Genomic DNA, 15,158 nt, shown 5'->3' with positions numbered 1-15,158 from the left:
ACTAAGGGGAAATCCTGCCTGACCAATTTGGTGGCCTTCTGTAATGGGGCTATGAAACTGATGGACAGGGGGAGAGCAGTTGACTCCATCCACCTGGATTTGTGCAAAGCGTTCGACACTGTCCCACACGACATCCTTGTCTCTAAATTGGAGAGACATCAATTTGATGGATGGACCACCCGGTGGATAAAGGGCTGGATGGCCGCACACAAAGAGTTGTGGTCAATGGCTCAATGTCCGGCTGGAGACCAGTAATGAGTGGTATCCCTCAGGGATTGGTGTTGGTAGGGGTCCTGTTCAACATCTTCATCGCTGACATGGACAGTGGGATTGAGTGCGCCCTCAGCAAGCTTGTTGATGACACCCAGCTGTGTCGTTCAGTTGATACCCTGGAGGGAAGGAATGCCATCCAGAGGGACCTCAATAGGCTTGTGAGGTGGGCTGATGCCAGCCTTATGAAGTTTAACCATGCCAAGTGCAAGGTCCTACACCTGGGTCTGAGCAGTCCCAGGCACAGCTACAGGTTGGGCAGAGATTCAGAGCAGCCCTGCGGAGAAGGACTTGGGGGTGCTCTTCCATAAGAAAATGAACATGAGCTGGCTTCAGGGTGTGTTTGCAGCCCAGAAAGCCAACTGTATCCTGGGATGCATCAAAAGGAGGGTGACCAGCAGGTCGAAGGAGGTGATCCTGACCCTCTACTCTGCTCTTGTGAGACCTCACCTGGAGTGTTGTGTGCAGTTCTGGTGTCCTCAACATAAAAAGGACATGGAGCTGTTGGAACAAATCCAGAGAAGGGCCATGAGGATGATCAGGGGACTGGAGCACCTCCCCTATGAAAATAGGTTGAGAAAGTTGGGGCTGTTCAACGTGGAGAAGAGAAGGCTGCATGGAGACCTCATAGCAGCCTTCCAGTATCTGAAGGGGGCCTATAAGGATGCTGGGGATGGACTCTTCATTAGGGACTGTAGTGATAGGACAAGGGGTAACGGGTTAAAACTTAACCAGGGGAAGTTTAGACTGGATATAAGGAGGAAGTTCTTTACTGTGAGGGTGGTGAGGCACTGGAATGGGTTGCCCAAGGAAGTTGTGAATGCTCCATCCCTGGCGGTGTTCAAGGCCAGGTTGGACAGAGCCTTGAGTGAGATGGTTTAGTGTGAGATGCCCCTGCCCATGGCAGGGGGGTTGGAACTAGATGATCTTAAGGTCCTTTCCAACCCTAAGTATTCTAGGATTCTATGACTCTATACCAGGTAGGAAGGCCAGATGAAGCAGGCTCACTTAGCTCATTTTTTAGAGTATGCTAATGTATTTCACCAAATATAAGGTTGCCTAATTATTTCTTTATTCTTCCCACCTGTGTTTATTCTATATTTCTTTCATTATACTAGTACTATAAATTCTTTTGGAAAGAGACAGTGGGTTTACTGCTTTCTTCTATGACGGAATTTTAGGACATGACAAGATCATGTCCTTTGAAAAAAAGCTGAAACTTACCTTTTATTAACATTGTTAATTCACATGTGAGTATGTGTGTTGCGGGTGAAGGGAAGAATTACTTGGCTGTTGGGGGTATTTGGTTTTGATGACATGGTAGATTCTGGAGTGGTCTGAGTAAAGTAAAGCTTAAATAGCTGTCAAAAGCAAGGAGCTGCAGATACACTGAGGGCTGCTATAGCAATAAGAGCCTGCTTTACTTTACTCAGCCTGCCAGAGGATGTCACAGGGAGATGCCTGTCCCTCTGCAGAGTCCATCTGTAGTCAGGGTGACATCTCAGCATGTGAGTTAATCACCTGTTTTGACCCACTCCTAGGAGGAAAGAGTAACTGGTGACCTGGAAAGCAGCAAAAAGCAGAGATGTCTAAGTGCTAGGGAACAATTTTAGGCTGAGTTCTAGTCTGCTAGTTAGGAAAGAAGGGAAGACTGGCTGAAAAGTGTGGTTGGCTTTATAACATCACCAACATTCAAACAAAACTCAAAACTGTGCTGAGAAATGCCTTAAAATATCATCAGCGAATTGAACTTTCAATTCACTTTGGCTTGAAAGTAGGATCTGGGAAAATCAAGCAGCAAAAATGTTTTTCTCTCCACATTCTCTGTCTTCTCTGTAAACACACCCTTTTCTCTCATGCCAGGCAGCACAGCAGAGGTGTCAGAGATAGCGAAGACATCTCTGCTGGCTTTACAGCAACCATCTTCGCAGAGGAAATATTCAGGAGAACCCTCCAGATGGTACCCATCATTCCACTGCTATGAAGTGAGCTATGAAGTAGCACAAAATGGACTCAATGGGCTGAGGGATCTGGCTTCTTATAGCAAATTTGTATTTGAAGACACTGCTACACAGACCAATGCTAATAAATAAACATATCAAACCCCATGCCTTGGAATCTACAGCTATGAAGAAATACTTACTTTCTGGTTTCTTGAAGATGCAATTCACAGAAGCAAATGAGAGTTACCATGAACTTTAACCAGTCGGGCATCTTAATGTTATAAACTAACATCTGTATTTTCACAGATTATAATCTTTCATTTTATATCCTCTAAACACTTTAAATTGTGCAAGGTGACATAAAAATTACCACCAATCTCTCCTCGGCTTCACTTGAAGAAAAGTGTTTTGGTACTGGGTAGTCTTGCAGTGGTGGAAACGAATTTTAAGTCCTGGCCCAGAAAGTGTAAAGTCCTCTCTGAGGAACACTGAATCTCTTTTCCTTTCAGCTCTTTAAGAGGTTTACGGCAGACACACTTTTGGTGGAATATCAGCAATAAATCAAACGTATGCAGAAAATAAATTTGCAGAGGATTTTCAAATTTGATCTTAGGCCAGTTAGGCACAACTTCTGAAAATTCTGAAATTATTTGGAAGAGAAAGTTTTAAGAAAAACGTGTTGTATCAACTGAAATGTCTCAGAAACTTTTGATTATGGTTGACTTTTTAATTGTATTGAGAACACAAAATGAAACACATCATAGGAACATTAAACATGAAAAACTATTTTGAAAAGAAATATTAGATACCCAGTTCCAAAATTATAAAACAGGACATTTTGGCAATGTCAGAATATGCTTATCAGCCAAAACGTATTTCAGCAAATCTAATAGGGTTGGGCAAAGCATTTTGGTTTCAGAACAACTGCATTTTTCAATTCTTCATCTTTTTTCTGGCCAGCAAGAATATAGTAATGATTCTAAGAACATGTGATTAATTCACCTGTATCAGCACATTTTTCTACTGCAGAATAAGTAATTCTTAAAATTGATTTCTATTTTGAGAGGCATTGAATGAAGTTTCAATTAAATGCTAATAAGTTCAATTTAAATGTAATTAAAAGAGTCAAGGAATTAGAAAATGAGTTCTTATAATGGTGTAAGAATAAAAGAGACCTAAAAACTGACTCAAACAAGTTCTGGTTTTAATCCTGGCATCAAAAAAATGGGACTGATATTGCCTTATTCTAGTTATTTAGATATTAATTCAAGGCTATCTTTGTCTATAGTTACTGTGGGGAGGGAGGCACTTCCAATGGAAGATTCATCCCAACCAAAACCAGGTGCCTAAGGTAGGTGAGATAACTTTCCCTCTGTAAATTTATGCAGCCCGGGTGAGGTGCCTGAGGAATACTGTCACATTTTGGCTTAGGATTCCAGTTTTTGCAAACTGCTGATAATACTAGAAAAGGGAACAAAAAAAAAAATGGCTCATAATGGCTCACGAGAAAATGAAAACAACACACAGTCAGTGTTTTGGTGGTTCTTGATGTTTCCTAGGACATCACTTATAAAACCTTTGCTCAGATTATGTCCCTCCTTCCTCACCCTGCAATAAAAAAAAAAAAAAAAAGAAAGAAAGAAAATTAAAAGAAAAGAGATTTAAAGCAAACCTGCTCAGAGCAGGTCTCCATCCCTCCACCCAGCAGCAGAGAAGGGAGCACTGCCCTTGCTCTTGGATGCCAGGCTGTGCTGATGAATGCTGAATCAGAGCGACAGCTCAAGCTGATGGGCAATACCTGCCTCATCCTTTTCTCCATAGGTATAATGGGCTCCTAGATAGGTTGCCTTGGCTTTAAAGTAGATGAGAAAAGACTTGAAAACAAAAAACTTCTATTTCTCTTTGTTTTAGGCTTTCAGAGGAATCACAATGAAAAGAACAGCCTCTTAACAGCAAATCTTACAACACAATGTGTTTTGCCCCAAAGGAACATCTTAGCCCTTCATTATCTGTTAAACACAGCCCTTTGACATGCCTAGGACAGGTTTTAAGCATAAATGGTTGTCAAATTGCTCTTACAGTGTTATGGTATGCTGGAGGTCTTATGGGAGTAGAGTGGAAAACTTGCCTTTAACTGAATCTGAGTAGAACTTAGAGAGACTATGTGGATCTCAAATTTGTCTTCAGGGTATACAACAGTTCGTAAGACTGCTACTTTTCTGTGACATAGCTTTTTTGGGGGTAGAGCCAGAATATTAAGCTCATTGCTTCCAGATGGAAAGGTTGGACAAGACAGAAATCCTTGGCATTGGGACCATGGACAGAGTGGTGTGATATGGACATGACATATTGAAGTAATCTAGATAGAAGATACAATGTTAGCCAAGGTTGTCAGTTGGATACTTTTTAAAACATTATATGGTTTGTAACAAGGTATTGTGTATCCTTCAAAACCCTCCAGATTGAAATCCTGGAAAGACTGTGGGGAAAATTGTGATTATTTTGCTTAAGTTACTAGAGTTCATTTTATATATATTAAGAGCTTGGCATCGTTTGCCTGCAAGAAATTTTAGGCCAGCAATTTATATTGTACGAGCAATGTACATCATGCTAGCAGCACTTAAATGAGTCCAGGTGCTCGTTTGTAACTTGGGATCTTGTGTGTTCTTATTCATAGGCTGTACACCGATAATGGTGCAGTGCCTCAAATGAGAATGCGTTTTCATGAGCCACACATCTGTTTACAAGCTATGTTTTTGCATTAAATCCTTACGGCTACACTGAGGGCTTTCCACCAGGGGGCATGTAAAGCCCACAAGATTAATCACTCTCCTACCGTACTTTTCTTCGGATGTTTTGCAAATGAAGATTGCTTAAAGCCCATTTCACAGTCAGAATCCCCATCGTACAAATTTAAAATGTATTTGAGCTAAGCGAGAAGTAGGAAAAAATGGGGACATGTTGCAAAGACTTGAGGAAAACTGTGCACTAGATGCAGGGCTTCGCGTAGTCTTTATTGTTCAGAGGAGTTATATATCCACTGTTGCATGCTGTTCCTATTTGCAAAATGCTTGTTTGTATATATAGGACACTTATGATTTCTCTGATTTCAGAGAACTCTTATCCAAGACTTTTTAGTGGAGCTGGTGTGAACACCAGAGGACAGGATTCAACCTTTTTTGTTGAAGACACAAAGCATAAACTTGTATTTCAGTACCTCAAGAATGAGCACATCAGGCACACCACTGATATTTCTTAGGACATCACTTATAAAACCTCTTCTCAACATATCCCAGACTTGCCTGGGTACAAGAATCAGGCAGAGAAAAACGTTTTGAACAAACCCATAATGTGATTTTTCCTGTCATGTACAGCCCAGTGATGAACAGAGAAGTCTTTGTGACAGATATGTCAGACAGCTAAGTTCCTAAGTTATTTTCCAAGACCACTTTAGAGAGGTATATGGAATTAAGACAACACTTTATCCTACTCTTTCAAATACAGACTCTCACTCCTTTGAATTTAAAGGAAACTTTTCAACTGATGAAAATGGTAACTTAATCACTTTAGGAGGACTGGTTTGTTAAATTCCTAAAGTTCACATTGCATGGGCTCCATTGACTGTATGCAAAATAAAGTAAATGCAAATAGGGAGTTGTTGCTCTGAAGAGAAGCTTTGAACAGATACATGCTAGGACACTCAAGGGAGCTGTGAAAATTCGGGAAAACTCAAGGTATTTTCTGTAAGGCAAATATATCTACCTGTTAATATGTTTCTCTTCGATGTTTGTAGGATTTCATGCTTTTCCATGTATTTCATTCAGTATTTACATTTATTAATGTTCTCTGGATCCACACTCAGTGTTGTGAAAGAATTATTAGGTGAAATTGCAATGAAAAGCTGCTAAAACCTTTCCTACATACACTAACCTTTACAGAACAGGTAGGTCTCAGAAATAGATTCAATAGGTCCCTGAGAAGCACAGAGATGCCATGTCTGCAGGCAGCCTGCTGCGCAACAGCTCAAATAGTGCACAAGGAATTCCAGGGCTCTGGATTAAAATATTAGTCACAGATAATCTCGTTTGTTTTTCAGTCTTTACTACGCTAAGTACTGAGAACATCAGAAAAAAAAAAAAAAAAAAGGCAGAAGGGCTCCATTTTTAAAGCAAACATTAATAAACAGACTCATGTAGAGTCACAGGAAGATCAGAGGACCCTGTGGCAGTAAGTAATAGCCATTCCACTTTCAGGAACAATTAGTGCTGAAAGCTTTTTGGGTGGCCTATTTTCTAAAGAGACTGTAAAGCACTTAAAATCTGGGATTCTCTTTTCCCTAATTGGCTCTACTCACATTATCTGAAATCTATACCACCTCTTTCACAGTTACAGAACTGGACAACAACAATTACAAGAAAAAAAAGTGAAAAACTAATGAACTGATTATTTTTATACATCAGGAAATTTGACCTGATAAATACTGTTACATTATTTGGTTATATCTGAATTAAGGCCAATAGCTTGTTCTTAAAGTATAGCTTTACAACAGGGTCTGAACCTTCATTTGAAAATAGGATAAAAGATGAATGTTTCTGTCAATCATGTGGACCCACAGGTTAATCACAGTTCAGCCACTTAAAACTATTCTACACTCTTTTTGAAGAAGAACCTACAGTACAAGACATTATTAGAAGAGTCCACAGACTAGGGAAAATTAACCTATGAACAGACTTAACTATTTAAGTTTGAGAGACAGGAAAGCTCTTCATTCTTTCTGAATCAAATAAATTGAGATTTAGAAATAGAGACTAAAATAGATGTGATTTATCTCTCATAAACAGAAAATAAGACTGCAGTAAGAACTTCTTACTAGGGAGTGCTGAAAGATCCTAGGACATTGTTATCCATCAGGTGAAATTAAAAACATATATGTCGCATTTATCACCACAGATTTTGAATTTAGAATTATTGAGTGCAAAGTAAACAAACTTGGCAACAGTCTTTATTTTCTTTACTGTATTGTCACCAAAAAAAAAAGAGATAAAAATGGAAGGAAATGCAGAGTTTGGAGATAGTGGAGGACATGTAAGGAGAGGGCTCAGGATGTCAAAACAGAAAGCTTATGATGTACTAGTGGGAGTGCTCAACAGCCTGTGAAGTGCTTCATACGGTAAATAACTCTGAACCCTGTTCACTGCAAAATGGTTCTGCTATGCAAGTTCTGGGCACAAAGCTCTTCAGACTGATAAACCCTTTTCAGAGTTCCCAAAGATTTGGGATGCTGCACTGGGAAGAGTATGCAGCTATGTGCCTGGAAAGAAAACCACAGCAATGGAGTCAATGTACACCACATTTTATGCTTCAGTGAAGCATGAAGCAAAACTGCAGAGATCTGTCCTGAAGGATCACCATTTACCTCCAAACTGTGGGAGTGAAGGAATAGCAACATACTGCCAACAACAGAATAGATGGAGTTTCACTGAGCTGTGAAAAGAGATGGCCAGCCCACAGGCAGGGAACCTGTGCTTCTTCACACACTGTGTGATTTCAGTACATATAAATTCCTTGGAACCACATCAGTGTATCTCGCCACAGACCAATGCTTAGATGACACCAGTTTTGGCGGCACTGTAAAACCGTGACACAAAACCAGTGTTTTCAGTATCCTTGCACTTCCTATGGTGCTCCTGGGCAATTTACACACAGCAATATTTTAAGAAAGAATAAATGGAAAATTATCTGGGACTAATTAGGGACTAACTGGGACTAATTTAGGACTAAAATTAACTGTGACTAGTTAATTTTCAGAAATAAGCATGTAGAACACAGATGTGACACAACCAGGACATTCAGAAGGAGTCACCTGAACTACTCAGCTGTTTCCTTGGTTTTTGTAGTCCTAGTAGGGGCAGTCTAATCCCCAGGAAATCTGTCCCTCTTGAAGGATGAACACATTAACCAGAAGCAACAGAATACCTATAGGAACAACTGAAACTGTGCTGCCTTATACCCAAGGTCAGATGGGATGATCATAATGACCCCCTTGACCTAGAAGCTTATGACTCAATGGTAGTTTGTCAAAGACAAATACATTGGCAAACAGATTCAGAAAAAGATAATTTTAACCAAAGTCATTTTAGACAAACATCAGTGAAAAACTCACACGGAAAGGATTCCCCTCTATAAGCAGATACATCAGATGAAGAGAGACATGTACTTACAGGAAACAGAAAGATTCTTTCAAGACTTAAAACTTGGGAAAAGCATCAGTTACAGACAGATTTCCTGCAGCTTTTTAAAATATGGTTTTTGCAACAGCTGTCTCCAGTCTTGTGGAAATATTCCAGAAGGGAATCCTGTCCCATGACAGGAGGACTGCTTTGATCACATTGATTATAAAAGCAGATACAAAAGGTCACAGTGACAGAAACTTTCTTTTCTGAATGTGGAACCTAACCTATTAACCAAAACTTCAGCTACTTACATGTATGAAATTGTTCCTACTCTCACCCAGAAGAGTCATACAACTTTGATGAAATGCAAATTTGCAGCAGTCACTACTCATAATAGTTTTCCTCTAGTGCATCAAGCACAGCTAGAAGGAAGATCAGACTTCCTTGGCGTTGCTAAGACAGCAGTAGATGTAGGTGGACACTCATAACTTGAAAATGTTTTGGTGGAAGTGAAAATATTTACCTTGATGTTTCTGAATTTCTTTGTACTTCCCCAATCCTGTCAGCAAACATTAATTACTAAAACATTTCATTTTGAATGATAAACATCCACCTCTACGCTCTTTTACTACACTTTTTCATGGGCTTTGTATGGAATTTTTGCTTATGCCAAAACCACTGACAACAAAATATATGCTTTTATGGAAGGTTCTCTGCTAGGATATTTTGATTCTCAGAAACCTAATATTCTTCACCTTTGTGGTCTATTACATACCTTAAGTTTTATATACTTCCATGCAGAATGAAACAAACCATGGTAAATGGAGATATCCAAGAGACTGAAGCAGAAAGTAAGTTATTTACTTTCAACTGACTTTACACAGACACAGCAGTTTGTGAATCCTGTCCAAAGAAGTTTCTGAGTTATGACCATGCTACATATTAAGTCAGAGGACGAGATGCCTGTAAGATCCTTTTATCATTGCTATAGCATATGGAAAACTAGAATGAATACCCATCCTTGGCTCCCCTACCTACATTACAGGTTTATTACTTCTTGCATTCCTATTTTGTGTGTGAGTTTTGGGACTATGTACAGCACGGACTAATATAGGATGAGGGAGACAAAGAATACTCTGCTATTGCTATTTCTACTTCACAAGCTGGGAGCAGCAAAAAGGGTCCATTTTTCAAAGCTGTTTGAAAGCTGGAGGCAACAACACTTAGGTGCTTCAAGTTTACATGCTTGCTTGGTTGCTATGTAAATTTCCTTAGGAAGCTAATTCCTGCACAAACAAACACTTATTTCATACTGAAGCCCAAAAATCTAAGCAAGAAAAGGGAGGTCTGCAGTTTTGCTACAGTTCAGCTTCACAGATTGGGGGTAGGAGAGGATGACATGCCCCTGTCATCCTGCCCGTCTTTCTTTCCACTTACCTTGGACTTTTGGGAATGATGTTTGAGCTCTGAGGCTGAGTGATGTTGGTGGGCAGCTAACCAAGTGGAAGGTTTTCTACACCAAAACCACTTGCCCCTGAGAAAGATGATTGTTCCCGATTCTTTCTTTTTTTGACCCAAGCAGGATGCCAATAGCCAGGAGACCCTGTGTTTCTCAGGGTAATCCTACTGACCATGTAATTCCTGGTATCTTCTGTCTGCACAGATCCAGGCATCACACCAGAGCCTCTCCCAGTGATGAGCAGAATCTGGAAACCATGAGAGGGAGCAGGTCCCAAGACTGCCTGCTCCACAGTACCAGCTGATCCCTCCAATACCATCTTCTGCTCATTTTCTATTCCTCTTCAGAAGACAGCCATCTCCCCTGGGGCTGCTGATGCTCAGAACTGGAAAGTATTAGGGCAGCACACTGTCACTTTGTGGGTAGCCCTGGCTATGGTCAGCATTCCTACATGCTTGCCCCTTTGTGAATCTGCTGCTATGTCTCTTTTGGAAAAGGGGCTTGGATTCATAAGTCATTTAGGAGCTCTAACATGTTTCTCCCAAAGTAACTGGCCCAAGGTCACAGAGGAAATCTGTAGCAGAACTGGGAAATAAATCAAGATCTGAGTCCCAGTCCGGAACCTCAGGCACAAAACTACCATTTTTCATAGGAGGCTTAAATATGTGATGAGTTCTTTTATAATCATATAGTTTCCTTTCCAATGACTTAAAGTTTTCTTGTTACAGTCATTAAACTACTAGCTGTCCACTTTTAACAGTTCTCCAGGAATTCTTTCGTGTCAGTAGTGTTTGATAATAGGCCACATATGAGGTTCCAAATTTACTTTTTCCATTATTAACCTTTCATTTACTGATGATATTTTGCTTAGTACGTTTTGTTCTTATACCATCCTGCACCATATGTTTATAATCATCTGAAACTTCTGAGTAATCCCATTATTTTTCTGTTCTCTCACACAACATAAATGTGGGCTGTGTTCCAGGATAATTTATGCAGGATTAAAATATGGAATTGGCTTCAATGCTTCATCGATGATGTCTTTAGAGTTTATCTCCCAAATTTGTATCTTTCCCAGCTCTAAAATTCGAGGAGATGGAGAACACAAACACACGGTCATGCACAGTCACACACATATTGAATATCACAGTGAATGAAAGAAGAAGAGGGAAGAAAATAAAAAGGATTTATCAAGGAAAAATACCTCATTCAAAGCATATTGAAACTAAGAAGAAGACTTCCTTTTACTTCCCTGTGCCTCACACTAGCTTGCTATGTCTAACAGGGAAGCCTGAAATAATTATTATACTGATGAAGTGCAGGACTGTAGAAAAGTTTTTCCAAAGGGCAGGCAGAAGCAGTGAGTGTATGACAGAAGAAATAGTGAGTATGTGACAGGAGAAACAGTAACCGAGAAAAATCTGGAAGCCTAAAGAGAACAAGATTCAGCCTATAAACCCAATGTGTGAGGCCGCAGCTAACACCTCCCTGAGTTCACTGGTTTTAATTATCTTGTTTTCCTTTGTCCTGAAGGATAGAAAGCATTAAAAGTCCTCCCTTCAGAGAGTCCAGTGCCTGCTGCATCCAGTGAAGGACCTGGTCTGGTTGCATCCTTCTTCAAACTCAGTAGTGGGCCAAAGGGGTCACAAAGGCTGTGTGGCCAAAGTAATACAGGTGATGAGAGCACTGCAAGTGTAGATGGGGCCATGGGGTGCACCCAGGGACTCCAAACCCAAGCACAAACAAGTGGGTGTCAGTAGAGGGAGGAGCAATCTGAAAATAATGAGGACAAGAACCACCAGGAGCAGTGCTTGCTGGAGGCAGATTTTAGCAGCTGTCTCAGGACTTGGCAGTCAACTTTAACAACCATTCTACCAAACCTATTGAAACATCTACAGATATAGAGCTGAGGCTTCAGGCTGTGAGCCAAACATACATCATGAAGATGTATGTGTTCCTTTCAGCATGTGGCCTTTGTTACAGTAGATGAGGTAGTCTTTTGGTAGGACAGAAGACATGAATGAAGTATGGAAGTCCTAGGTTCCTTCAAACAAGTGCAAGCTTCTGTTTATAAAGAGAAATTCAGAAGTTTGATAGAAACTAGCACTATTCTGACTTCTTTATGATTTTTCTGAACTGTCACAACCATCATTGTGATTTTTGATGGTGGGTGTTAGCTTGAAACAAAATAATATTAGGACAGCTTAGGTAAACACAACAATTATTTTTTAAAATTATGAAAACTAATTTCTTGTCCCATGCTAAAAGATGCAGATAACTTCCTCACAGAACACTAATACTATTCATAGGCTTTTGGATATGTGAGAAGAACTGACAACTGCAGTCAAGGATAGGTGAAGGAGCATGTTTGGAATGTGGAGAAAGAGTGGGATCCCTCTTTGGTGCAAATTGACTTACACGAACATTAAACTGTGCCAGTGACTTGGCTGGGTAGGAGCCTAAAACTGAGATCAGGATTAAAAAAAAAAGCAAGATTGGTACACAGACATAAGTGAAACAAGTGGAAAAGGCAAGAGTGTGGAGAATTGCAAAAAACTAGTCCTACTTAGCAGGTAGAAGAGACAGAAGAATCTTTGGCCGCAAGATCAAAACCTTCTCTGAAGCCCAAGGTGCACCTTAACAGTGGGACTCTGTGACTCCTCTCTTTTGAGACAGTTCCAGCAAGAGGAAAATGAGTTTGTAAACTGATTTCTAGAAAGGTCCTTCAGGAAAACATTTTGATCTTTGGAGTAGGCTGAAAGGTGTGACACAAATAGAAAAAGGAGGTACATACAGCTTGGGATAACTGGAATCAGCTTCAATACTGGTCCTAAATATCAACTGGGATTCATCCCAGATCAGAGACCTATAAATCTTCAGTTCATTTCATTTTTTTGAAATTAAAGAATATGTAGTATTGACTTCATTTGACAGTTGTAGATGTTGCTTTGCTTCACTTTGTAACTTCTGAGTTCAGGACACCAAAACCAAAAGCCTTTTAGCCCAGACTTTCTCTGTATATTTTTTGTGTCTGATAGGAAATAGTCTGTCCATACATTTATTACATTACTTATAGCCTTTCCAGTCCAGACTGAACACTCACAGCACAGTCCTGAAGACACCTTGCCCTGCACGTTGCCCTTCTGGGCAGTCAAACTGAGTGTTACCTGATGGGAAGGGATTGTGCCACAGGATTAGGATGAGAGGCAGTGACAGGGTGCTGGCAGGAAGTCCCGATAACAAAGGATTAATCAGGCAGTTCCAGAAGGATTTGTAATGGTCTGATGCACAGGGCTAGGGCTGCAGCAGCTCATTCCTCTATTTTTAATGAAAATGAGGTCTCAAGTCCACTGTGGGCAGAGGAGCAACATCTGTATTAGGAAATTATATGGGCCAAAGACCATTATTTGTCCCTGAGGTCACTGGGCATGGCATGACTCCCATTAGTACTGTGGGGCTTTCTTACCCCTCCAAAGCAGAAAAAGGGGTCATCCCTAAACTGTGCTACCTAAAGCATGACTGGGAATTATCTGGGAGGGTCTTTGGTGGCAGAAACAGTACCAGAGACCAAATTTAACTCTCTGGACGACTGCATAACAGTGACTGCCAATTAGTCTTATGTTCCCCTTGATGACTACATACTCTACCTTCCTTGATAAAATATTGACTGAATAACAACAACAACAATAACAAAAACTACACCAATAAACAACAATTAACTTAATAATTAGCTGGAGAATATCAGGATGGCATTGGAACATGAATTTAGATGAAGCAGGTAAGATGACATTGCCTGGACTATGCAGGTATTCTGATTTGGAGAATTAGCATGATTTGGAGCTGTTTACCACCTATTAAATCATTTTGTGGAGTGCTTTTCTTGAGTACAAGTTAGATTGCTTATAAAGGATATTAAACTGGACCCTTGTCTCCCTGAGTGTGTCACAAACTTCTTAACTCCTGCAAATAAAGGTCTAAAAAAATCTACGTTTTTCAGTCATTTCAAACCATTGGTATTAAATGCAAACTAAAATTATAGCAACAAGTAAAAGAAAAATAAATTTGTTTTTTTCTTAAAAAGCCCTCAAAGTGCAAACACGGGAAAATGGTGAATGCATACTGTGAGCACTATAAATTAAAAAAAAAAAAAAAAAGGAAAATGGGGCAAATACTGTGTTTCGAACTTATCAGTGACAGTGCAATGCAGACAGCTCCCACAGCCCTGAACATTACAGGATACAGCTGTTTGTGGCTGTGGGTTTTCTGCCTAATGACCCTTCAGGCATTTGAAAAGCTGAAAGCAATATTATTGCAGCAATAAAGTCTTACTTGGGTTGGAGGGATCTGAGGTGGGCACTGCTGTGGTCAGTGCCTTAGGAGAAGGAGCTGTGTTTTGAATCCTTGAGGACCTGTTTTTCCAGTCTGACAGCTTTCTGGAGGCCTGGGGATCCAGAGACAGACCCACTTCAGGATGCAGAATGGTGCCGAGGAAAGGAGAGAGTGGGAGGGAAGCTTCAGTGCATCGTTTTCCATAAGGGCTGCTTGTCTGTTCAGAATCACATTAATCTCCCTGTCCTTTCCTACCAACTCCTGGGTCATTGCAAGGTTTCTCAGTCAACTCCCTGCTCACAGAAAGGCAGTTTTCTGCCAGTTCCTGGGCTGCATTTTCACTTGTTTAGCTGTAGTTCTGAAAAGTTGTGAGCTCTCCAACCATTTCCCCACCCTCAGATTTTGCAAGACATTTTGATAAGAGAAATGTCTCTGAAAGCTGTTCATAGTTCAAAAAAGTAACCAAGGGTTTGTTTTTCCCGTTTCTATCACAAATAAACAATTCCCTCCTTAAAATGTCATCCTTATAATCTCTTGTCAATCCCAAGAAGACTGAAGGTAGCAAGTCCTTTCCAACCTGTGTTCATGTGCCTGGAATTCCTCTTGTAATAACAGTCTTTGCATTCCAGAGGTCTTTGCAGTGAGCAGCCAACAATTTTAAGTTGCTGGTTTTATGTTTTTCTTATTGGTTTTTGTCACAGCAGTTTGTTGGCAAGCATAGACATCAGCTTTATCTTTATGTGCAGGAAATGTTGAGGTAGGATGAGGGCAAGACTGTTTAACCAAACAAGGAAACAGGCACTAGTTGTTCTCAGCAGATAAGTTACTAATGGCACTGACATCCCCACAGCTATAACTCAGTTATAATACTGGAGGATTTGTCACTGATCCATGGGCTCAGGGAGCAGGGAAAATGATTGCTTAGGAGATCTAAGGGGAGAAGAGCAAGATATTTTCTGTTGTTAGTCACCTGTTTTGAGTGAC

The 15,158-nt window shown here is 40.3% G+C and overlaps 1 long non-coding RNA gene across 1 annotated transcript; it reads right to left on the bottom strand.

Moving 5' to 3' along the window:
* Nucleotides 1–2,557: 2,557 nt before the first annotated feature.
* LOC130611197 (uncharacterized) lies at nucleotides 2,558–14,321 on the bottom strand. The gene is made up of 3 exons (XR_008975190.1): nucleotides 14,175–14,321; nucleotides 13,013–13,195; nucleotides 2,558–3,674 (listed from the first exon to the last, which is right to left on the bottom strand). It is a non-coding gene; the product is annotated as an uncharacterized LOC130611197 (long non-coding RNA).
* Nucleotides 14,322–15,158: the final 837 nt, after the last annotated feature.

Source organism: Pezoporus wallicus, unplaced genomic scaffold, assembly GCF_028554395.1.
Source record: "Pezoporus wallicus isolate ANWC-B61680 ecotype Strahan unplaced genomic scaffold, APGP_CSIRO_Pwel_v1 contig_161, whole genome shotgun sequence".
In the NCBI taxonomy this organism is placed as follows: Eukaryota; Metazoa; Chordata; class Aves; order Psittaciformes; family Psittacidae; genus Pezoporus; species Pezoporus wallicus.
The sequence above is the reverse complement of the archived record's forward strand: the minus strand, read 5'-3'. Positions and strand labels throughout refer to the sequence as shown.